Source organism: Harpia harpyja, chromosome 9 (assembly GCF_026419915.1).
Source record: "Harpia harpyja isolate bHarHar1 chromosome 9, bHarHar1 primary haplotype, whole genome shotgun sequence".
Lineage (NCBI taxonomy): Eukaryota > Metazoa > Chordata > Aves > Accipitriformes > Accipitridae > Harpia > Harpia harpyja.
Window position 1 is genome coordinate 15458820 of NC_068948.1, and position 24952 is coordinate 15483771.

Sequence of the window (24952 nt, forward strand, 5' to 3'; positions counted from 1 at the left end):
ACTTTACTGATACATTTTTAATTTTAGCCCAAGTTAAACAGTACTTCTGTTTGTATCATCAGGTTTTTACTGAACTGAGTTGACTTTGAAAATCTTGCTACTTTATAATCACACTTTAAAGTAGCTGCACTGTAGCATATTGTGATGGAAACAAACTTAGTGTTGGTTCTTTTGCCCTTAAGACTTTACTAGGCTTGCTGGTAAAGAAACTATGTTGTTCAGCTCGTGAAGCATCCTCAGGTTAGTAGAGCTCATATAAGAATTAACCTGCAGATTGCTCTTAACTGTGCAGTAGGACAGATTGACAGTATAAGGAAGGATCAGGGAGATAATATTGAAGCCTAAATAAATCTTGTATAGAAGGGATGTATCACAAATTTTGCAGTTGTTCTTGTCTGGAGAAAGGTAAGGGGTTTCATTCCTGGATTTGGGTGAATTTATATTTCCTGTGTCTATATAGGACCAAATATCTGACTGCATGCTAGTTAAAGGTATTGACCCTTTTTTCTTAGCAAATTCATGTAACTAACACTAAGATTTAAAGTTTGCAATAATATTTGTTTAAAATAATACATCTTATAAATATTTGTGTACATTTTTAGACTGGTTTTGTTGCTGTTTTCCTGGAATATTTGCTACTTATTTTACGATGTGCCTGGCTATTCTGTCTTTTTTATTCTCTGTACAGATTGCCAAACTTGCCTAAATATGAACACTGCTAGAGAAATCATTTAAGGGGAGGGAGTACCTCAAAGTGAAAGAGACTGAAGATATAACTCTTACAAATTTTTAGACTTTTAACATGTTTTCCTGTTATCCACTAAGGTTTGCCATGTAGGTAGGAACCTTCCTTTGAAGTACTTGTGTTCCTTTGTGACTGAGAGAACTGAACCAGATTTCTTAGTTGTCTAGCTAACATAATAGGAATTGGTCAAAAGAAAATTGAATGCCAAGTGCCGTAGTTGTGTATGTGTATGTAAGTAGGAATGGTCAAGTGGACTGTTCTTTGTACAATTAATTTCACTCAATAAAGGGAGAGTTCAGTTGTTCTCTCATGTATACTGTGATCCAAGCATAAAAGCTCATGGTTTTGTCAATGACTGTTCCAAATAACAGGTTTTTTTTTTTTAATTATGATGCAGCAGGCAGAGTTGAACAGAAGGGCTGTTAGACTGAGCCAGTGTGTTCAAAGCGTATTTTTTTCCCCACTTTCTCATCTGAGCCTCTGTGTCTTTAAAGAGATATTAGGTATTTATTATTGGAGAATCTAAGTCTAAACTCAGCCTGTCACCAAGAGGCTTTGACAATGAAGTCACCTTTGACAATGAAATCTTAGTTGAATCTTCCCCATTTTTTCCTCTCCTCGAGTCCTCTGTACCATATACTCTCACATACACAATTAATATAGGCAAAACTGTAACAGCAGAAAAGGTTCTTCCTCCAAATTGCTGCTCCTTTGTAGCACTGAACAGAAATGAACTTTTGTGGTAAGAGCTTCTTGAACTGGAAGCTGGTAGTTTATAGAAAGGCCAGAAGCAATAGTGTGGCAAAAAAGATAAGCATTTGGGTGCATATAAGAGAGTGAGTCTAAAAATATGGAAGATAAGTTGGTAAGACTAGAAGACAAAATAACAGAGAGGGGAAGAAAACCTTTAGAGCTATTTAATGAGAAAATACTTGGAATAAAGACTACAATAGGAAAAAGTTAGTTGTATCAGTAGCTGTGTTCTAAAACCATAATTGCACTGCTTAGCTGGGGAGGGAAGGAGATGAACTGAATTCATTGTCTTAATGATAAACTTAGCAGATGGGCAAAATGAATACATAATAAATTGTGCTTCATTTCTTACATACACAGCAGTTTCATGAAATATAACAATGTTCTGTATTTTCTCCATCTGTTTCTACAAAAATAAATTTATTTCTTCTGTTTTCCTCACTCCTCCTTCAAAACACTATTTGATTTGGATATCATCTAAACTTGAAGGAAATGGTCCTTTACATAAGAGGTCTCAATCAAAGCCTTGTCTTCAAAGGAAAGATGTGCCAGTATGGAATTCTACCCCAAAAGTTGATACAGATACAGTTGCAGAATTTTGAGTTGTCAAAACATAGTATATAATTTGTTAACACTTTTGGATTTGGCTGGTTTGAGTTTCTTTTAGAAGAGTAAGCTTTGGTGTCATAGGTGATCATTCTCAAAGATAACATGTTTTCTAAAGCACACACAGCAGGATTTATAGCTTTAGTCACACAACTAAATTTTTGATGTAATTGATGAGTCATTTGTAGGACACCTGGTATCTGACAGATGTTCATAGAAATAAAGTTTTCCTCTGTGCTATATTTACATATTGAAGTATAGCAGTACAATTTATCTGCGAGTGTTTTAAAAAAAAATGGTATATAATTTATCTTGAGGTCATACTTGGTTTCCTTTCACATCCATCTCTTTATAGAACTCTTTATTTAGCCCATCCTTCCGCACTAATTTGGTATCAAAAAAACCCCTGGTTCAGACCTTAGGTGCATTGATTGTATTATTATGTGTAATTAGTATTCTGCTGCTGCACTTTTTGTTTAATTACAACTGTACCTGGAGGCATGTTCAGAGTTGGGTTTGTTCTTTGATTGTTATTTCTAGGATGGTTTTTGCTAAAAGTCACTGGAAATGTCCAGAAAATCTTTTGTAAGCAGCTCACAATGAGGACAGGCTAGGTGACATTTATGCAAATGATGTATGAAATTCAAGTAGCTGACTGCATGAGTTATCATACCAAACCCTAGTTGTGGTCCTAATCCCAGTTTTCTGCAGTGGCAAACATTGGGTTCACCAGCAGTGAAAGGTGCAGAAGCCATTCACTCAAGATGTGTGAGAGAATCCTTGTCAGGGTTATATGAAAGACTTGTGAAAGCAAGTTATACAGTTTCTTAAAAGTTTTAAAAATTAATTATGATCTTAATTGCAAAGGGTTGTTAAACTAAAGAAAAAGTGTTGTTAAAGAAGTTATATTTCTCAGAATTTTGCAAATGTATCACTCTAATTAAAAGATTATGCCTGGAAGAACTGGAAAATTTTGTAAAATATGGATGAAGTTTAGCCATGCAGATAACTTCATCAAATGCAAAACCTTTTACAGTAGCTGTTAGCATTTATATAAGTGCTCTATATTCTGTCCTAGCAGATCTAGATTTTTTGCATCAGCTTCATACCATGTATCCAAAAAAAAGACTTCTGGTTGTTCTATGAATCGTGAATGTGTATTGATGTTTTATGGATATGACTGCATTATGTTATAATGGAAGCTATGTTCCATAACTACTGTAGTGGTCTTCCCCCCCCCCTTTTTTTTTTCCAATATAACAATTTAAGATGAAATCTAGAAACAGATGCTTACTTCTGATGCTCTGCAATAAAATGCAGCTCTGTTTCAGATATACTCCCATCTGTGAAGAGTTAAGCACCTGAAAGTTCAGAGTTCCTGTGAGGTTTTTTATCCATGTGGGGGACTGTTAGGCTGTAGGTATTGGGAAAGATCTCTCAACAATACTGGTTTCTGGAGAAAATTACCATAAAGGACAGGTTCAGAAATATCTTATTTTGTACCTAAGTGAAGTTATATTGGATGTTGTTATAATGAAAGGTTTTATGATTATATAAACAGCACTGGTGTTTAAAAAAAAAAAAGAAAAAAAAGAAAAAAAAAGAAAAAAGGCATTAGTCAGTAAAACTTGCTGCTTTTCACAGGTAAGTTGTATAGATACTGGTCCTATTTTCTTGCTATAGTTTATAAATCTAGAACTAATATTTTTTCTTTTTTTTTTTAAATTTATTGTGAACAAGAGTAATACAACCCAGTAATCCAAAAAGCATCCTGTGCAAAACATGTATTAAGAACTATACTGTGCTGTCTGAAAGTGATTCTGAATGGGTTTTGTGCTTAGCTACATCTAACTTTTAATAAAGAGTCCTTAATACTCTATATTCAGCCTTGCAATTTAAGAGGCTTGAGAAAATATATACAAAGGAACAAAGACATTGTATTGAATGGAGTGTTATCCTTTGTTGCTATGCTAATGAAAAATAAGTCTTACTGAAATTTTAGTTGCCTGTGTCCTTTTTATTTTAGAGTGTTAATTCATCTTTAAGTTGAATGTTTCTATCCCTATGAACCATTTATCTTTTTAGAAGACATTGAAAACTGCTTATAACCATATGCATTAGACCATATGCAAAATATTTAAATTCTCGTCAAGTACAATGCATTATAGCCTTTGACAATGTGACTTTTTCAAGTGAACTTACGTAATATTTGTGTTCTAGACACATAGTTCCTATGGCCCATCTTGTTGCATAAGGGTCTTTAGTTCTCTGTGTAGGTGTACAGTACCCCTATATGGAAAGAAATACCATCATCTCCATTTTACAGAGAGTAAAGCAGATAAATAATTTTTCCAAGGTTATTCAAGGATGGTTTCACGAGTTTTAGAATTGTGCTCTCGCTGCTAGGTTACTTTTCTGATTATTGAAACGTACCAGAGTGAGATTGCTCAAGTTACATGAAGCATTTTGAACCTGAGATTCAGTAGCATCTCTCAACTGGGAAAAATACCGTAACTTTTGTCAAAATCAATATTGTAGTTGTAGCTGCTTTAACATTTGGACTGTATTTCTACAGATGTGTCTATAAAGTGAGGCCCATTAATACACTAAGATGTACTAATGATTTCAGTAGGACTTGTCAACTGCTAATTAGACTTCTGAGCTGGTTCACCTCAGGCTACCTAACACAGGCTAAGAAAGCTTCTAGGTTCTCCATGCTTGGTGTAGGCTATATAGCAGGAATCTTGCAGACAATCAGGGGGCTTAATGTATGAATGATCAAGGTGCCCTTATGGTTTCGCTGCTGTATACCATTTAATAGCACAGTTCAGAAGTGTACCAAAATGATTTCTCGGGTAGAAGTCAAAACTGTATGATGAAGGAAATGGAAGATCATGAGAGCAGCAAGAAGCACAGTAGTAACAGATACTGTGCTTGTAAAAGAAGCATGTTAAAAACACAGGAAAAAATATAGTTTAGGGAGGTAGGTTTTATACCGCAAGTGGAGGGAAGAGTGTTACTGAAAGGTTTTAAGTGCAGTGACCCCAAATGGCTAATTGCCTAGTGCTTGTCGTTACTTAGAAAAGATTTTGTCATTGCTTTGTTATTCCTCCAAAAGAAGTGCAAGGTGCACTGAGAGATCTGGTGTTCAGATTCACACATTCTTTACCTGTCTCCTGCAAGTATATACAGCTGCTTCCCTCCCTTTTCAGATTCCCTTTACTGTGTACTGCTGATTGCAAAGGATGGATTTAACTGCCAGAGTCATATTGCAACATATATAACTTCAGTGACAGATTCAACCATTTTTTTACTGCAAGTTTAACTTATATGGATTTCATTTATAGGAATCTGGTCCAAAAAACTGCCTTTTGGATAGAAAAAAGCCTTGAAAGTTTGATTGACAAAAACTTCCTGTTCAAAACATTGAAGATTAAAAGTATTTAAACTTAGAAAGAAATTGAGATATATTAAGAACATATTTTGTAACAGAAAAACATATATTTTTCCTGAATTAAATGAAAATTTGCCTGTTGTCTTTCTCCAGTTCTTCTATTGAATTAACTTCAGTGAATTTGTAATGAGGTCAGAGGTTTGGCTGGTGCTTTATTAAGCACAGTACATGGCCCTGCCTCGTGGAATTCAAGAATTGTAAAAATTTCATATGGTAAGTCTATTAAGTGTTTTAGTTCTATTTTAATAATAAGGCTATAAGGAACCCAGAACTAAATCAGACTTCACATTTTGATTAATTGTGTGGCCAATCAAAGGAGAAGGTGAAAAATTGACCTTCACTGAGCATACTTTGCTTCCCCTGTGGGAAAGAGAGGAATCAAATGATGTTTTATTTTTTCCCCTCTGTCTAAGTGGAAAAAAGAACATTCATGCAGAGAAGAGGGTTTTTGTTGCTTCTGAGAAGTAATTGTGCCTTCTTGTAGAGATACACTTTAGATTGGAATGTTTTATGCTAGACAAGAGGCTTTTTGTTCCATATTGAACAGTTTTATAGAGGATGAGGATCGCCTAACAACTGGGCAACTAGTTTGGTAGCTTTCCCTAAGTACCCAAAAATGATCCTTGTGTCTTCATTGCTTGTGTCGAGAAGGAAGAGGGGAAGGAAGAAGGAGGGGGAAGAACAGAACTATAACATTTGTATTTGGTTAATTTTTATTTTTGTCATTGATCTTGAAAGTAAACAGCCCCCAAGATACTGTGGGGCCACAGTACACCCTGTATTCCAATATGATCTAGTGCAGTGGATATTTTAACTAGTGCAAGATAGCCCAGATTTTTTGTGGTGGTGTGGGGGGTTTTTTTAATAATAATTAAAACCAATACTGTCCTGGTTTCAGCTGGGATAGAGTTAATTGTCTTCCTAGTAGCTGGTACAGTGCTATGTTTTTGAGTTAGGTATGAGAAGAATGTTGATAACACTGATGTTTTCAGTTGTTGCTAAGTAATATTAGACTAAAGTCAAGGGTTTTTCTGCTTCTCAAGCCCAGCTGGTGAGAAAGCTGGGGGAACACAAGAAGTTGGGAGGGGACGCAGCCAGGGCAGCTGACCCAAACTGGCCAACAGGGTATTCCATACCATGTGACGTCACATCTAGTATATAAACTGGGGGAAGTGGGGGTAGGGGGATCGCCACTCAGGGACTAACTGGGCATTGATTGGCGGGTGGTGAGCAATTGCATTGTGCATCACTTTGTATATTCTAATCCTTTTATTATTACTGTTGTCATTTTATTAGTGTTATCATTATTAGTTTCCTCTTTTCTATTAAATTGTTCTTATCTCAACCCACAAGTTTTACTACTTTGCCTGATTTTGTCTCCATCCCACTGGGTGGGTGGGAAGTGAGTGAGCAGCTCCATGGTGCTTAGTTGTTGACTGGGGTTAAACCACGACAAATACGAACATAATCTTTGACTTTTAATCCATTTTCATTCTTGGTAATATTTACAGTACTGGGACATCAGTATAACACTGGTAATGATCATAGGTCACATGACTGTGGAGAAAGCAAAATACTCAAGATAATTGGACTGCCTATTACTCTGCATACATAATTCTGTTCAGTTCAACTGTTGTATCTATACTTCATGTGAGGAGCTGTCAGTGTCACCACTGGGTTGTCCATCACTCTGCTCCATTTATTTTCAGACTATAGAATTGATAACCATTTCTGGATTTGCCTTTGGGATTTGGATATCATTCTATATTTCCTAATAGCTGGTCGTTCATGTGGTGATCACACACACTAACTGCTTATTCAGAAATTCCATATTCAGCTTGAACTGATGGATGCACTGATAACCTGAAAAGTTAATGAGATAAGTTTACTTGACTCTATCCAGTTGTAATTCTTAAAATGCAGAGTATATATTTGGTACAACTGTGTTTGTAAGAACTATATATGTAAGGAATATACTTCTATTCATTGGGGTTTTGGTGAATAACAGCTCCATTTGCATGTCACATTTTATTATACTTCATTAGTATTTGATCAGTAGCAGTCAAATGGTGGAGAGTGCTAATAAACTGTTCATTGTCAGTTACTACAAACCAAGGAAGTGGTGCTGTCAAATGCATTCATAATGATTATAGCTACAAGCAGTTGTAGTCAGTCACATGAGGAGGAGGTCTGTCCAAGTCAGAAAGGATCACATTACAGATAAAAACATATTCTATAAAAGAGCAAGACTAGTTATGGTGGTGGTTCTCACTATTTCTGTATGGCATCTGCTCAAGTTTGAGAAGCCTTACTGCGGGATTCTGATCCAAACAAGAGCCTGCCTGTTTAACTACAGAGGTTCCTTAGGACTTTTCCAAACAGTGGAGTGTCAGTGAGAAGGATATGGTGCTGGAACTTTGTTTTCTTTTGTTTTCTTTGATTTACAGTATCTTAGACGTAGATACATATCTCAGTTTTCAGTTTTGTATTGCTTGTCACATGGTCCTGAAGAGAGAAGCTGTAAGCCAGGCTGTCTATTAAGGATAGTCCTCTGGGAAGCATGCTTAGAAAGGTAGCATGATTGAACTGTCTTCTCAAACAGTAATTTTTAAAGCCTCATAGGCATGGGGTTGGGACTTAGGCATCACTGGTTGTGCATACACAAGTGAAGCTCAGTCAAAGCTTTGAAATGGTAATTGGGATCTTAAAAAGTCCCTGTCCATTACTTTAACCACAAGATAAAACTTTGTCTGTTATTTCATCTGTATCTTAAGTCAAATATTTGCAGTAATAAAAGTTTACAGAAAAATCAAATATCCTAAAGATAATAATTCCTTTAGCAAAAGTACAATATAAATATATATAATATAATTGGGGGGGGGGGGCAAAGTAAAAAAATTTGACACTAGAAATTTAAAAAGCCCAACTAAACTTTTCTAATCTGTTCTGCTAGTGAATAATTGCTTAATGTTACTCTGTATTGTCTGTTGATCTAAGGTTTCTTAAGAAATTAGGCTTTCAGCATTCCTCTCTAGAAAGCCTCTGTATTTTTGTAGATTTCAAGGATGGGGAGATTTGTGGGGCTAACTTTTTTTTCTCTTCTGATTTATTCCATTCCAGCAAAATGCACCAAATTCTTTTTCCTGTGATTCACCTGTGGTCACTGATAATGGTCCTCTGAGAACAACAGAAATTACTTCAGAAGTCACTATCTGAATATTCTCATTTTTACACTCCTTAAAACTTTATTTATAACTGAATTCTAGCTAATTCAACTTATATATCTTTTTTCACAAATCTATCCCTTTCTCTGGATTGTCTATAGTGCATTTTCTTGGCAAAATATTTTCCAGAACTGTGCAGAGTGTTCTAGTCTGATTCCTCATGATGAAAGTGAAAGGTGACTGTAAGGTAGTATTAAATATGTGTATCATTTAATGAGTATTTCCTTTCTGCATTTTATTTCCTTTCACCTTTTTTAGAAAGTGCAGCTTAGTTCTGGTGTAAGAAAAATGCAAAATATTATGTACTTTTCTGACTTTCAAGCAAGATTTTTGTATAAATTGGCATGAAGCAGGTTATGAGAAATATCTTGATTCATTCCAGCTGGGTCAACTTTTTTGTTCCTAGAAGTACGAGACACCTTATTAGAAAAATGTGAATACGGATTAACTCCCAAGTACTTGCTACTTCTAGAGAAGCTAATAAAAATGAAATGAGCTTCTCATCAGAAAACAAGATTTCCTTTTATTAGAAAGGAGGTATTGTAGTATGTGTGTGTGTTGAGTGCAAGAGAAATAATGTACAATGATTTTTCGAAGACAACCAATGGAGTACTTTTTCATACCTATGCAGGAAGAAACATGATTGAGTATCCCAGAACGTTATTGAGCTTTTCTGTGTGAATCTGTTGAGAAAGTAGTTACGTTTCTTTATAGGTTGTATTTGAATGTGTTTGTATATATCTGAACTATTTTAAGAAATTATAAAATAAATGCTATACCTGTACTTACTTACTCTGTGAATGAAACAGCTTTTTTGATTTTACTGCTTTTCATCGGTCAAAAAGGGCAATATTTTAATGTGCACAGAATTAATCTTATCGTGCATGAAATACATCTCACCAACTTTCAAAGATTTTTTTTTTTCTTGTAGAAAATAAGTGTTTTCATTTTGGTGCACATTACTATCAGAAATTATGATATCATTCACTGGGTATCTGTTTTTTGAAACTTTTTTTTTTCAGATGGCCTGTATAGTGCATTATTTCAATAAAAATTCAAGATGCCTTGGTACAAGACAAATATCACTTATGCAGCTGATATCAGATGTTAGAGGTAACTAAACCAAATTCATTTAAACTGCATCATAATTCGCCTGTCTTTCCATTTCCAAAAGAGCAAAGTGTACTGTAAGAGTCAGGTTTTGTTGCTTCAATCTCCCTTGATAATGATTCTAATTAGTGTTGTGATAATTAGATACAGATGGTTTGCAGGTGGGGAATGCCAGGCTTCATCTTTTCTGAATTGCTCAATGTGTCACCTGTTTCACAAAATAAACTCTAGAGGGCTCTGACCAAAAGCATGTTGACATAACTAAAAGACTCCACATGATTTCATGGGCATTTAGAATAGACCATAAATTCCACTGTGGTTTTTGATACTTTCTACTTTGCAGAGCAACTTGTGTAATACTGGACATTCAGAACTGTGTGAAAACATCATCTTGAGGAGAAATGGTGTTCCAGATGAGTTATGTTTATGTAATCTTCCTCTAATTGTACCCGTTCTTCTCTGCTGCTGAGTTCTGGGGAAAACCTTTCCCCCTACTCATTCTCATCTTTTCATAAGCTAGTAAATTACTTGGTCCAAAATGCATGAGGGATTACATGAAAATCATCTTCAGCATAGTTTTCCATGGAAATAGGTGTGTATACTATGTATCTTTTAGATCCTGAAATCAGTGACTTTATTTTACTAAGTGGGCTATTTTGTGTAAAGGTGGTGACAGAATTGCAGCGAGAAGATTTCCACTGTCTCTGGAGAGGGGGAGGGGGAAAAAAAAAAAAAGACAAAGCTGTTGTATGTAATATCGTATGTAAGTCCTTACCTTATTTCCCAAGACAAAACATTTTGCAGCTTAGGTGTATTTTGTGCAAAAAAAGTGTGTTTAGATATGTTGTTCATCAGATGTTAATTTATGAACAAGGTAAAGTGTGAGAAAGGACTGCTATCCTGGAGATGGTTGCATTTCTGATATTCTTGCTTGAAAGGACTTCAGTGATCTAGAAAATTTGAACCTAGCCCTTACGTACCTCCAAGCTTCTATTCAGGGCACTTCTCGCATATACCGGAAAAAGTTTCCTGTTATAAAATAACATTAAAAAAGCTAATTTGATTTTTTACAAATTAACCTGATTAAGCTTTGCAATATTGATTTATATGGTTTGTTTTGTAATTTTTTTGAGTCTGAAATTGCTACTGCCTGGAAGGCCACACTTTGCAGAATTCATTAGCATGGCCTTTAAACTTCAGCGATTGCATTGTTCCTTGCTAGTGTGTGCTGGCAGGACCCAGCTCTTTGGCAATGAAATGGCTAGTACCAGCAAAGAACACTTAAAAAGGAAAAAAAAAAAAAATCTTACTTCAAATGATTGCTAAATACCTGTGACATGATTAGGTTCTTCCAGTATCCTATAAAGACAGACATAGAATATTGAAGATCTGTCTCCTTGCTCTTGCCCTTAGGAACTGCAGTATAGAGCAATCCAACACCATCCTTACCAGAACTTAAATGCTAAGAATGCAGCTCAAGAAATGCATCTCAATACATCTACTGTGGCTATATATATCTCCATATTAGCACACCATGATTTGTTGATGCTTACAGATGAGTACTTGATAAACAGTTTGCATTTATAATTGGTTTATGGCCAGTCCGAGTGTTGAGTGATATTTACCTCAGCTAAACTACTTGTCTTCCTAAATTGTATTTGAAATATTGAAACCACACAAATAGGGTTACTACTCCTTCTTTTCTTTTGTTCCTTAAAGGCCAATTGTTATTTTCTGTTCTTAAATACACAAGCATGTTGAGGAGTGAATTTGGGGTGAGTTTGTCTGAATAGAAACTGCTGTGGGTCTGATGCTTCGGACTTTTTATATTGCAAAGCCCTTTTGTCCTTGTCTGTGGTTTTGTATGGGAGATAATAATTCTGCCTTTATTACACACTTGACATGGCAAAATACTCTTGTCACAGGGTAGTCAGATCCAAGGAGGGTCTTGCCTCAAGATAGTATTTCTGCCACAAGGCAGTATCTTAACAGATGGACTTCTCATTGGATATTCATGTCACATTCACCAGGACTGTCACCTTTGGATCGAGAATGAAATTCAATTCTGGCTGCAGATAATTACTTCCTCACCAAGCAGAACTGTGAGATCAAAGATCAGAAGTGGAAACTTGTCAGATACTTTTCCTTCAGTATCATTCCTTCTCTCCTCTTGGCTGTTGCAAATACCAAGAAATTATGCAAATTTAGTTGCATTTATACAACTTCCTATAAATCAAACATATTAAAAATTTCAGAAGTTTAGATAATGCCAGGTATTATCACAATCTAATTAATAGGGAATAGTGTAAGCATTAGGAAACCTTTATCTTGTTCCTTGCTTTACCAAGAGCTTTGCTTCACTTGTGTGAGACTTTCTCTTTTGTTCATCTTGTCAAAATATCAATTTTTTGTGCCTGGACTCTCTCTTGTGTATCTATGATGGAGGCATTGCTGTGACCACAGTGTAATGTAGCTCTGCCCAGGCTAGCTAGCTTGTGGGTGTGTATATCTTATCTGTTTATCTATCTGTCTGTCTCACTGTAAGTATTACAGCCAGAAACTCACTGTGTGCTATTTGAGTATTTATTCAGCTTCTGATAGATTTTACAGCTTGCACTACTGATCCTGTAGCTAGTTTGCTATTGGTGCCTAAGCAACCCAGTTTAAAGCTAGCTCAGTAGACTGGTACTGCAGAGTAGTCCCAGAAGATAGTTTCACCCGCTCGATTAAACATTTCATTTAACAAAGCTCTCAGCTTATCAATGTGTTAAGTCCAGTCCTTGCTTATTGTTGTGTACTTAATAAATAGGAGTGATATCGCAGGCTTATGTGGATTGGAGGTTTGGGCCTTTATTAAAGATTCAGTAGGCCCTCTTGTAGAGCAAATGTCAAGTCACATTGTGGATTTCATTGCAACAGCTAAGAAACCATAACTTCTTCAGTCCTTGATACAGATAAAACTAATATAAGCCCCTAGCTGGGGATGTGTTTATTATTTGAAATGCAAATATTGGTTGTTTTTCTATGCATCTTATCAATAGGTTGTTATGACATTTTTTCTTGTTGTTCCTCTATTTATATTTTCACCCATTCTTTTCCATTGACTCCCCCCCTACAATACAGAGGATATCTTACTCGTCAAACATAGATGTTTTTTCAAGGTTGAAAAAAAAAAGTTTAAAGTAACTGTCTTTAAAACATTCTGCACTATGGTGCAAGGTAGTCCAGGGAGACACCGTTATCCTTGGAAAATGTACAAGCTTAAAAATAAGCATTAATTTGGCAGCAGTTATAACCTAATTTATTTTATCCTGTACTAAATTTCATTGTGCAGCTGGCTGATCAGCTGTGGCCTGATGATGCCTGAGAGGCACAGTGCTGTGCGATGGACCGTATTTCCATCTTTTCCTTGACTCTCCTGATTCTCTTTTAGAATGCTTTGCTCCCGAGGGACAGAGAAAGGGCTGTTCTTTTGTTTTGGAGTGAATGTGCCTTTCCTTGGACTCCCACACAAGAACTAGACATAAGAGGATCTGACACAGTGATGTCAAGAAACCTGTAAACCTCCTAATTAGACATGTCTTAAGTGTGAAACAATCAAACTTGGGGTTCTGCCCACCTCCAGGGAGCAGGCAGATAGAGAAGCTGCTGTTTTGCCACTTCATTATCACCCAGTGCACTGAATAGGAAAACTCTGATGTCACACAGTTGCTATAGCAACACCATCCTTGCTTATCTTTGTTTCTCTGGCAACAATCCCTTACTTTCTACTGTACTCACACTCTCTTTGTTACTATAAAATTCCTTCATCGTGGTTTATATATTCACAGCTCATGTCAGGTCATTCCTTAGATTCAGACTCGGTGTCTTCCTTATACAGAGGATTACTGGACTTCTATCAGTTCACATTAATTTTGGTAGGCTTTGAAACTGGAAAAGAAAACCAAACCATTTAGGAGGCTATAGAGAGCTGTGGTAATAGAGTTGCTAGAAATGAAATTTCATTTTATAGGGTGTAGGATTCATTTAAGCCTGTAGGGTCTGGATTTCATTTGGGAATTACCCTGGTTCAAAGTTAAGAGTCCTTGGGAGGGTTTAATCCCTGGGTTCCAATTGGCTGCTCTCCCTCAGAAGTAGACAAAACTTATAGTCTGAAATCACAAGGTACTTAAGGAAAGCAGCCAGAAGTGATATTTATGGGCTGGGATTCTGTGAAGAGTTCCAATGTGTGTAGAATTAATTACAAAATAATGTTTATACAGAAGTTGAGATTTGTAGCATATTTTAAGTTAGAAGGGACCTCCAGAGGTCCCCATCTGTTCTAACCCCTTACTTATAGCACTTCTAATCAGATCAGGTTGCTCAGAAAAATTGTTCAGCTCAGTTTTGAACATCTTCAGGAATGGAGATTCCATAACCTCTCTGCGTGACTGTTCCAGTATTTGACCACTGTTATTAAAAAAATTGGGAACAAAAAAAAGGAATTTCCACTGTTCCAACTTGTGTCTGTTGCTTTGCACCTCTTGTCCTATTTTTTGTTGTGCACCTCCAAGAAGAGTTCATCTCTGTCTTCTTTGCATCCACCTACCAGGTAGTTGTCTCCCTGACCATCATGATGGCCCTCCACTGAACTCACTCCAGTATGTCTTCTACTGCAATGCTCAAAACTGGATGTAGTACTCTAGATGCAGTCTGACAAGTGCCAAATAGAGGGGGAGGGGAAATCTTCCCTGGGCCTGCTAGCTACAGTTTTACTAACAGCTTGGGATGTAATTGGCTTTCTTTGCTGCAAGGGTGTGTTTCTCACTCATGTTCAACTTGGCATCCACCAGGACCCCCAGCTTCTCTTCTGCAGAGCTGCTTTCCAGTCAGTCCACAGCTATATTGTTGCACGGAGTTACTACGTTCTAGATGAAAGATGGCATTTGCTTTTGTTGAACATTAAGGTTCTTGTCATTGCATTTTTCCAGCCTCCCCGGGTTCGTCTCAGTAGCATCCCTGCCCTCCAATGTATTGACCACTCCCCCTGTTTGTGGTCATCCACACACTTGCTGAGAATGCCCTCTGTACAGTCATCCAGGTTGTTAATGAAGACATTAAACAGATCCCTGTAGGAAGCCATTTGTTACTGGCTACCAGCTGGACTTTGCGCCTGACACTTTGAGCCTGGCAGTCCGGACAATTTTCAACGTACCTTGTTGTCCACTTACCTAGCTGGTACATCACCAATTTGGGGATAAGGAGGCTATGTCAAACCTTGATAAAGTTTAGATATACAATATCTGTTCCGCTTGCCTTTTTCACAGTACCTGTCACCTCATCATACTAAGCAATGAATTTGATCAGGCATAATTAACATGCCTAAAGGCCTTAGCTACTAGGGACAAACAACGTAACTTGGAACCAGAAGGCAGCAAAACTAGGATCACTTTAGTTGTTTCTCTTCTCTATTTGCTTTTTGGCTACAGTGGAGATTCTGGTTCAAGCACTTAGGGGAACGAGAGGGGGAAAGAAAAAAAAAGAATTAAAAAAAAAGGGAAAATGAGTCATTGTTTTAATTAAAGTTAATACCAACCTAGAATTTTCAGAACAAGTTAAAGATTTTTCTTTCTATGGCTAATAGGTTGATGACAGTATTCCATAACTGAATATTCCCATTCATTATGAACTGTTGATAATAAACAACTGATCTGGTAGCTGAAGGGAAGGTAAAGAATCTTGATATTGTTGGTAGCAGCTACTTTGGTCATCCCTTCCCAAAGATCCATTTGATCACAGAGTTGTAGAAAAATGACCCTTGCTAACATTCACGTGAGTCTTTTGTGTAAGTATTCCTGTCCATTTCAGTGAAAATTTATCACTCCGTATTCTACAAGTAGAATTACAATCTGCATTGTGTTGTGTATGTGCAGAGACATGTTTATGTTCATGTAATATAGTGCAGTATTAATCACTGGAAAAGTAAAAGAACTATTCCTAAAGCTCTTAATCATAGCTTTTACATTAGCTCTTTTCAGACTTATGGATTGATGGATGCTGCATATTTATGTATTGTGTCAATGCTGGAGCAGTTTATCATTTAACACTTATCTCACTGAAAAGTAATATGCTCTCTCCATATTAGGTAATTTTTGAAACCCTTGTATATAGTAAAATACATACACTATAAATTTATAAAGACAAATTTGAATGAGCTTCAAAACTGACTACTTCCTTTTAGGCAAAGTAACTACTTTTCTATTATTATTGCTGTCTGATGTGTCAGTATTCTGTCATTGTCTGTATGATTGTCGTGGCCTGCATGATGGTATGAAGAAGGAGATACAGAATCATAGAATCATTTAGGTTGGAAAAGACCTTTAAGGTCATCGAGTCCAACTGTAAACCTAACAATGCCAAGTCCACCACTAAGCCATGTCCGTAAGTGCCACATCTACATGTCTTTTAAATATCTCCAGGGGATGGTGACTCAACCACTTCCCTGGGCAGCCAGTTCTAATGCTTGATAACCCTTTTGGTGAAGAAATTTTTCCTAATATCCAACCTAAACTTCCCCTGGAGCAACTTGAGGCTGTTTCCTCTTGTGCTATTGCTTGTTACTTGGGAGAAGAGACCAACACCGACCTCGCTACAACCTCATTTCAAGTAGTTGTAGAGAGTGATAAGGTCTCCCCTGAGCCTCCTTTTCTTCAGACTGAACAACTCCAGTTCCCTCAGCTGCTCCTTATAGGACTTGTGCTTTAGACGCTTCACCAGCTTCACTGCCCTTCTTTGGACACGCTGCAATGTCTGTCTTGTAGTGAGGGGCCAAAAACTGAACACAATATTTGAAGTGCAGCCTCACCAGTGCCAAGTACAGGGGGATGATCACTTCCCTAGTTCTGCTGGCCACGCTATTTCTTATACAAGAATCAATGAAAGGCAGTTTCATTTTTTTGATAGAATAGATTCTTGCTATCAGTATATTTCCAAGTGAATTGTGTCAGGGAACTTAACTACACTAGAACTCCTCTTTAAATTTAAATAGCTAAGTAGCAGTTAAGGTTCCATATATAAATACAGGAAACACAGTATCTTTACATGTTATTCTTGACACTCTTTGTCTATCAAGTCATAATGAGCACCTGAGCTCATTCACCTACTAATTGGAGAGACCCATACCGTCTTTCAGTTCCTCTCCATGTCATGAGAAGAAGAAATGGACTGTATTTTTTCCAACTTTTGTTATGGAATTAGAGATTTCCAAGAAACTAGTTAAGTGCAGGCTGGATATTTCTTGCTGATAAGCTAGTTTGTTGTTTCATTTTTTTTGGTATTCCTGTGTTCGTGCCTATTTCTCTCTTACTAGTTTGTCATCACTGATCCTGGATGAGATGTTAAGGATATGTTTGTAACCAATTGCAAGAGCTATTTCATGTAATATTTCAGTGAGTAGTGTAGAGCCTGTCTCAAGGCAACTTCTTGTGTTGTGGTTTAAATGTTCTGTTCAGGAATGGTGCTTAGCACTGCGCTAAAGGACTGCTAGTGAGAAAACATTAGAACTATTCTCCTAGTATTTTCCTACACCCCTTTTCCCAGCGATCCAGTGATCTTCACCCCCCTATACCACCACCACCACCCCGCCCCGAGGATTTAACAGAAGAGCCAGGGTGGCTGTAGCCTGTCAAGCTGAGCTTTCAAAGTTGAGTGTATACCAAAGAAAATAGGCTGTCACCTATGTGACAAGGAGTCTGGAGAGGAACAGAGGAGATATTACCCTTCTGAAACATTAATTGAAGATTTGATTAGGCCAGGGAGAATGGTCTCTGGCATCCAGGGTTTGTCTTTTTAAAACATAATTTAAAAAAAAAAAAAAAATCTGACTCTTGCTTATTGCATTTTATGACCCTTGTGTGTTAGTCATTGTTCTTGAGATGAGATCGGAAATAATAGTTGAGAAGCAATCAGAATTTATAGTTCTAAATAGCAGTCTTAACAGTTTCTCAATAAAAAGTAATTCAACAAATTGCCAACACTTTTCCTGATCAGAGTACTATTCATAATGCAACAGATAAGTGACATCAGGCTCGGCAGGCTAGTAATCAGCATCCAACACATAATGATCTTTGTAATTTGGTATGTATCTGCTCTGTCACATTGGCAATCCGTAGTCATCCCATGTCTGTTTTGTTCCTTGCCCTGCAGCAAGCCTTTTGAATGTAAAGAACATCTTACAGGAAAACTAAATGAACCAATCACTACTCTACCACCTCCATTCTTGCCTTGTGGGATTAAAAGATGTAGTTGAGAATTTAAATTATATTTTAAAACTTACATTTGTAATTGTATGTTTTAATAAATTATATTTGTTATCAGAAACTTCTGAATTATTTATTCAAGCTATGAATTTTGTGCTTTGCTGCTCTGAGTAGTCAAAGGAGAGTATGTTCTGGCTACTTGAATTTCCTCACTTGGTTTTCCCCACTCTTTTTTTTTTTTTTTTTTTTTTTTCTCATGTATGATAAAAGATTTCCTAGCAATTTAGCACTGCCTTAGCAAGATTTTACTTTGTGGTATGTTTTGGTTTTTTGGTTTTGATGGGGGTTTTTTTTGGAGGTCAATTAAAATGGGAGTGTGATCTTTTCATGCTGGAACATTTAATGTAGACCATGGAATCAGGACTGCATCTGCTGATTTTGGTAGGTTAATTATGACAACAGAAATCATATTCTTTCAGTACAGTAGGAGTTGCATCTCTGTAGCTGTAAGTAAATAAAGCATTACTTAATTGTTGCAGTGTTATGCTGCTTTTAATTTCTGTGTGCCTCCCAGTTTATCAGGACACCAAATACAAGGTGTTCAGGATGTGCCTAGATTTGTAATACTAAGCAGATATATCATCTTACACTTATAAGTTCTTTTGTTCTTCAGTATTCCTGCTGTGTTTTGCATGGTGTCCGACCGTATCTTCATGCACCATCTTTCTCTGTCTATATTTAAATACTGTCATTTGAGGTGGTGGTTGCACTTTGTGTAGAAAATCTTGGGTGGACATTTTGGAAAGTACTTCTACTGTCTAGCTGTTTGCTTTTAAGTTAGCCAAGTAGTTTTCACAGGCTTGCTTTGTAGCCAGTATAGAAGACAGAGAGGATTTGAATGGTGGTTAAGAATTTGATTCAAGTTTCTTCTCTAGATGATCCTCTGTTTCCATGAATACTGCAGGAGTCTAATGAGACTGGCTAGCCAAATTAAGTGCCTAAATAGTGTAATAGGAGTATTTTCCTCTTATACTGCATGTAAGACCTGAAAGCATCTTAAAACCTCACTTTGGCTGTACAGACAGTCTCAGAGCTGCAGATCAGCTCCCTCTGGTGAAAAGAAACAGAGGTGTGAAATATGATGGCTGTCTGGGGATGTAGTCAGTGGTTAATGATTTATGTGACTCCTTATTTTTCCTGACATAATTATGACAGTTCTTCTGAATGCATATTCAGGTTGTCTAGACTTGAGGACTGTGTTCCTCATTGCCAAGGAGTTGCATTCCACAATTTCTTACTCATGTCTTTCAAGTCTCTTTCCAGCTGTTAGCTTGAGACAGAAGAATTTTTAGTTACTCTTTGTATAAATACACCCAAATTACAATGTGTGAAAATGCCGTAGTAAGTCATCAAGATGGCAGTTTATAGCTACTGTGCATTTTAGACCACATCATGCTGTTCCTGTTACTTCAGCCTGTGGTTAAAAAAGCAGAATTACAACATAACTGTTGAGAGAAAATGAGTTGTATGATGCCAGTTTTGTTTTGCAACACTGGAAGTCAAGACAGTTAAGTTCTGGCACCTCGTTTATAGACTGTGTATCTGCATTTTAAAATGCTTGTGTGAGACCGGGTATAGAAAGCATTTTTTATATGCTTCAAATCTAGTAAAAGAGAAAAATTAAAAAGCAGAAGAAGGAGAGTTACCATTGCTGAATTGCTAGAGGTGGCCAAAAAAGGGATCAAATAAATAAGTTTTGCTGGTGAAAATATGTGTTTGTTTAGATAGTAAGAATAGCTAGAATGTAAAGCAAGCTGTAAATACATTCAAAAGTAGCTAGAATGTAAAGCACATTGTACATACATTCAAAAGTAACAGGACTAGATCATGAATACTTTGAAGTGGGTAGAAGATACTGGCTAAAGTTTGTAAACATAAGCATGTATTTTTTTCATCAGTACGATAATTCTAAAAAAAATACTTCCTATCAATATGAGACCTTAAAATTACATAATCTTGATTCTCATTTACATTACACTTGTATACTATTCAATTAGAATGAATACAAATACTATGAAGTGGTCTATTTAGAGGAGGGAAGAAAGGAAGGATAAGAAGTAGGAAATCCTATTGCTGATTCAGCACATGGCACTCAGATGTGACAAATTCACTTTCTAGGTCAGACTGAATCACTTGGCTACGTTTTGTTTGCACATCTTGTTGGTGACCTGCTGCTTCCATTTAGCACTTTAAAAAATATAGCAGTTTTCCGTCTGCTGTTCTCACAACAGACTTTATAGCCCTGTCATCTACTTACATCTTCTAGAGAAAAGTAGTTGCCTGCAATCTTTTCTACTGTCAGTACTGTCAGGAGTATCTGCTTGGGTTTCTTCTTCTGTCCCATAAGAAATGGGCAATGCAGGCATTGTGAAATCATCTCCCCTTTTGTGGCTATTGCTATTTTAAGGCCAATTTACCGATCAAGGAAATGTAATGTTAAAGGCTTTTTGTTACCAAATAGATCCTGATAGTAATCCCTATTGTGGAAAAGTAATTTACGTGTTTAAATATAGAATGCTTTTATAAGGAAACCGGTGACAACAGTTTGTCAGTGTACAAAACACACGAATGTCTTGTCATGCTAATTTTAGCATCTTTTGCTCATTTGAGTCTATTTATGTAATGTTGATGCACAACACCTATTTTATCTTATTCCAATACTTTTATCAGTTTCTACATAATCTTTTAATGACATTGATTTATAAAAATGTCAATCATGTATTCTTTGTAGCACAACAAATGTTAAAGTGATTCAATTTCAACTTCTTTGCTAAGCTCTTCACCTTTCTGAAGAATTATTATAACCTACTTGTTTTGAAAATAAATTTTTATTTTAAGTAGCTTGACAAACTTGGTAGTAATCTCTGGTGGTTCAATGTAACAGCAGCCATATGGAACTAAAATTTCAAAGTCCCACAGATCTCATTTAGTTTTATGCTATGTTGAATTACATGTCAAAATTGTCTTCATGCCATCTGTAAGAGTTCTTACATTCTGAATTGTTTTATTGTAGTTTTACTGTAGTGCTTGCTATCTAGAGTTTCATTCTTTGCATCAGTTACCAACATTTGATTTCTCACAGGTCCTATACAGCTTAATTTTTCCCGTATCATGACTTGGTCAGGCTCTAGGAATTTCCTGAAAAAGTCAAAGTGACTCTAAAGATGGGGTAACATGCATGTAAGTGAATGTGGTTAAAAGGAGGAATTTATTTGATTTAGCTTCAGCATTTGAGAGTGCTGTTTTGCTTGTGCTTACCATTCTGTTTTTCTGTAGTACACTGAGATACCTTCCCCTTCATGGGTAATTGCTTGGACTTTTCCACTGAAAATGTCTTCTGAGGACAATTACACATACTGTCATGATGGCCATGTTGAAGGGGAAGAAATGTGAGGAGAAAAAGAAAAAAAGGTGAGTAGTCCTGAAAAGAAATGAAAAGGTAACTGCCTTAAATGTTATTTTGGGGTACCAAAGAAAGCTTTTCAGAGCCAAATAAGGTGGCAGCTGTTGTTTTCACAGCCCTCAGTTTTACCTTATTAACACAGTCTTTTTTTCTTTTACACAAATGCTCCTGGTCACCCACTGGAGTGCCTCAGTGACTCTGCAACCTGTCCGTGTTTGTATGTGCAAACTTATTATTGTGGTCAGAGATTGGGTAAGAGTTTTCAGACTGAGTCTGCCCTGTGGAACTGCTGCAGGCTATGCAATCGTTTTAGAATACTTTGGAAGGGGAAAAGTGGGAGAATCAAAACAAAATCTCAAGTGGCTGTTTAGCAGATGTTTTAATTCTTTGTTCATGGTCAAGCTTTTTTGTCCTTCAAATGAATGTCTTCTATTTTCTTTCCATTTCACTGTCCTCTCATCAAAGTTCCATTGAAAAAATTAAGCACATCAGCATACTAAGCAAGTAGTAAATTGCAGCACTAACATAACAATTGGAGACCTTCCTAGTCCTTTAGCTTATATTATGGGGGTTTTTTGGTTGTTTTTTTTTTTCTTATGTCTGTTTTTTCCATTTGGACTATTAAGCAAAATCATAAAGGGGCTACATCTTACTTCATACTCTTACAGCATTTGATACTGTGGGTCTCATGCCAATTACTGGTCTTAGATGCAGTTACAACATGAAAAATAAAATCCAGAATTTCGCCTGTATGGTATTTTCTTTTTTCTTTTTTTTTTTTTTTTTGATTAATTTTTTTTTTCAAGGAAGCAGTTAAGAGCACAGGTCAAATATAAGCAAAAAGATTCACTCTAAAATAGTATTTTCTAACATATGTCTGCATACATATTACCTCACTGGGGTATCTTGTTTGGTAAGGCTTTAACAGTTCTTTTCACTTTTGCTGATAGATCTACCATACATCTTTAGTCTATCAGGCCTCAATAATACTGCTGATACCATCACTTCCAGTGTTCATGTTTTGGGGTTTTGTTTCTTTGTGGGGTGGTTGGTTTGTTTAAACCTGCAGGTCTTTTGCTTGTGTGTCAGCTGTAATTTAAAGGCACTATTTTAAGTTATAGCTGTAAGACAAATAGCAGCTTGTGGTTCTGCATGACTGACTTTTCTATTGCAGCATATACAAAGTGTTGGCTGCTGTATGGATTCAGTCAGGATCTCTTGCAGTTTGACATCTACTTCACACTACCTTCAGAAAAGTGATTTTGTGGAGGTAATACATGGATGCAGTTTTAGGTCCTGAAATAGATAATAAACAGTTTTAATGATTTGTAAATCAGCAAAGCAAAATAGTCCATGATTGCCACAAGGAGAGGCTACTTGCCTACTACCAGAATTACATAAGACTACTGATATAGTTTATAGCTAATAAAACTACATGCATTAAAGATTTGATACATGGAGACACCTAAGCCTGTGTAGTGGCCTTAATTGATACATGCTAATTCTAAAATCAATAACCTCTGTCTTCAGTTCTTCCTGAACTGAAACTTTGTTCTAGAAGTGTATAAGGGATACCTTGTCATTAAAATTTTCGCCTATGCATTTCATCTCCTACTGCTTACACCACTTACACAAGTTTGCTTTCTGGGTGATCTTATATATGAAAAGTCAGTTGATTCAACTTAAGCTATGATGTATTCTGCTGGAGTTTTCTTTACCCCACCATACTGGAGTCTGGTATCAGCTCTACCTTTAGCATGGCTTTTGTTAAAACTTTCATTTTGTAGTAACTTGCTGTGTTTTGGAGAGGTTAGAATAACAAGACAAACCATAAGAAGGTAGGACAGACAGAATAATAATGTCACTTAAAGAATTTGTACAAAAAATGGGGTTTTTACTTAGATAAGAACATTTTGTAATACTTAAGTCAGAGACATAAAACCTGAACTTTCTCTGTTTAATCCTGTCTTTGTTTTGGCAAAAGCGAGAAACCAAACCTTTAATGGTCAGTTTCACTCTGAAATGAATGTATCCAAGTAAGTGGATATGGATACTGGTTTTGTTCTTTAGGTAGACAAAATACAAGATCCTGCTGCACAAAAAGAATGTCAGAATATATGGGATATTTTAAACACTTTGGGGATACTGAGAATGGATCCAGCTTTATTAGACTGATAACATTTGAAGAGTGGTACTGAAATCACTTGACTGTCATTTGATAGTTGCTCTTGACTGCAATTAGATAGTTGACATGCTTTTGCCATAGCTTGTTATGTTGATCATCATCACTGCTTCTCAGTATCTATTCTCTGTTATTTCCCATTTTATTTTAGACTAAACTTAGAACAATCCTTAGGGCTATCCTTTCTGTACTGTTGTTTCAGCTACAGTTATAACAGATGTTTCATCTGCAATTGCAGGCTTTAAGCACTATCTCCAAATAACAGTATTTATTAAGAACAAACTTGGTCTTAAAAATAGACACTTTGTTAGGGATTTCTAGAGAAATCTTGACCTGTATGTGTATAACAAAATGGGATGCATCTGAGTGTGCTGAGAGAACTGGCTGATGTCATTGCGAGACTGTTCTCTGTTAGATTTGCCAAACTGTGGATATTGGGAAGGTTGGAGATTGGGGGAGGTGGGAATACGTCCCAGAGAGGTTGTGGAATCTCTGTCTTGGGAATTTTTCTGACCCAGCTACACATGGACCTAAGCAACCTGGTCAGAATTCAATGCTTATCCTGTCTCAAGGAGGATGTTTAACTTGGATCCCATACTAAGGTCCCCTCTGGCCTGAAAGATTCTAAGAGAACAGATTTGTACAGATTTGAAATGTCTATGGGAAGATGTTGGATTTTTTCCCTCACTCCTGAGGTAATTGTGTTTTATTTTGTAACTTATCTCTACCAATAATGAAAAAAATGAAGCAAAACACCTACAGAATTATTAAAACGTATTACCTCAAAATTTTGGTTTATCTGTCTTTTGGAGAATCCTTTGGGTGTGGGGGTTTTTGTGTCCCCCCCCACTACACACGCACACTTACTGTGGCAAAGGAAGACCTTGGTGCTGTCTCAGATTTCTGTGATTTATAAAAGCCATGTGTATACAGGGATATCTAAATGCAGATTAGGTACAAGACACGCTTTGGAAGAACAAGAAAAGAGAATGAATACGTAACTGTGGATTTGATAAAGTACTCTCTTCACTTTACAAGACAAGGCTGAGAGATAATCCATCAGCAATCTCCTGTTAAGAGAATTATGAAGGCAGCAGTCTTGATGGTTTTAATGTTACACCATGCTGTAAGAGACACTACTATACTTGCTGACTTTCAGAATAAAAAACTAAAGATAT

At 36.5% G+C, this 24952-nt stretch overlaps 1 long non-coding RNA gene across 2 annotated transcripts in view; it reads left to right on the forward strand.

Moving 5' to 3' along the window:
* The window catches only part of LOC128146257 (uncharacterized), a 74434-nt gene that overhangs the window by 10495 nt on the left and 38987 nt on the right, over positions 1-24952 (forward strand). The window contains exon 2 of one of the 2 annotated variants that reach the window (XR_008236715.1): positions 9805-9895. The exons of the other annotated variant lie outside the window; for it this stretch is intronic. This is a non-coding gene — a long non-coding RNA (uncharacterized LOC128146257). The remainder of the gene's footprint in view (positions 1-9804; positions 9896-24952) is intronic. 2 annotated transcript variants of the gene reach the window in all.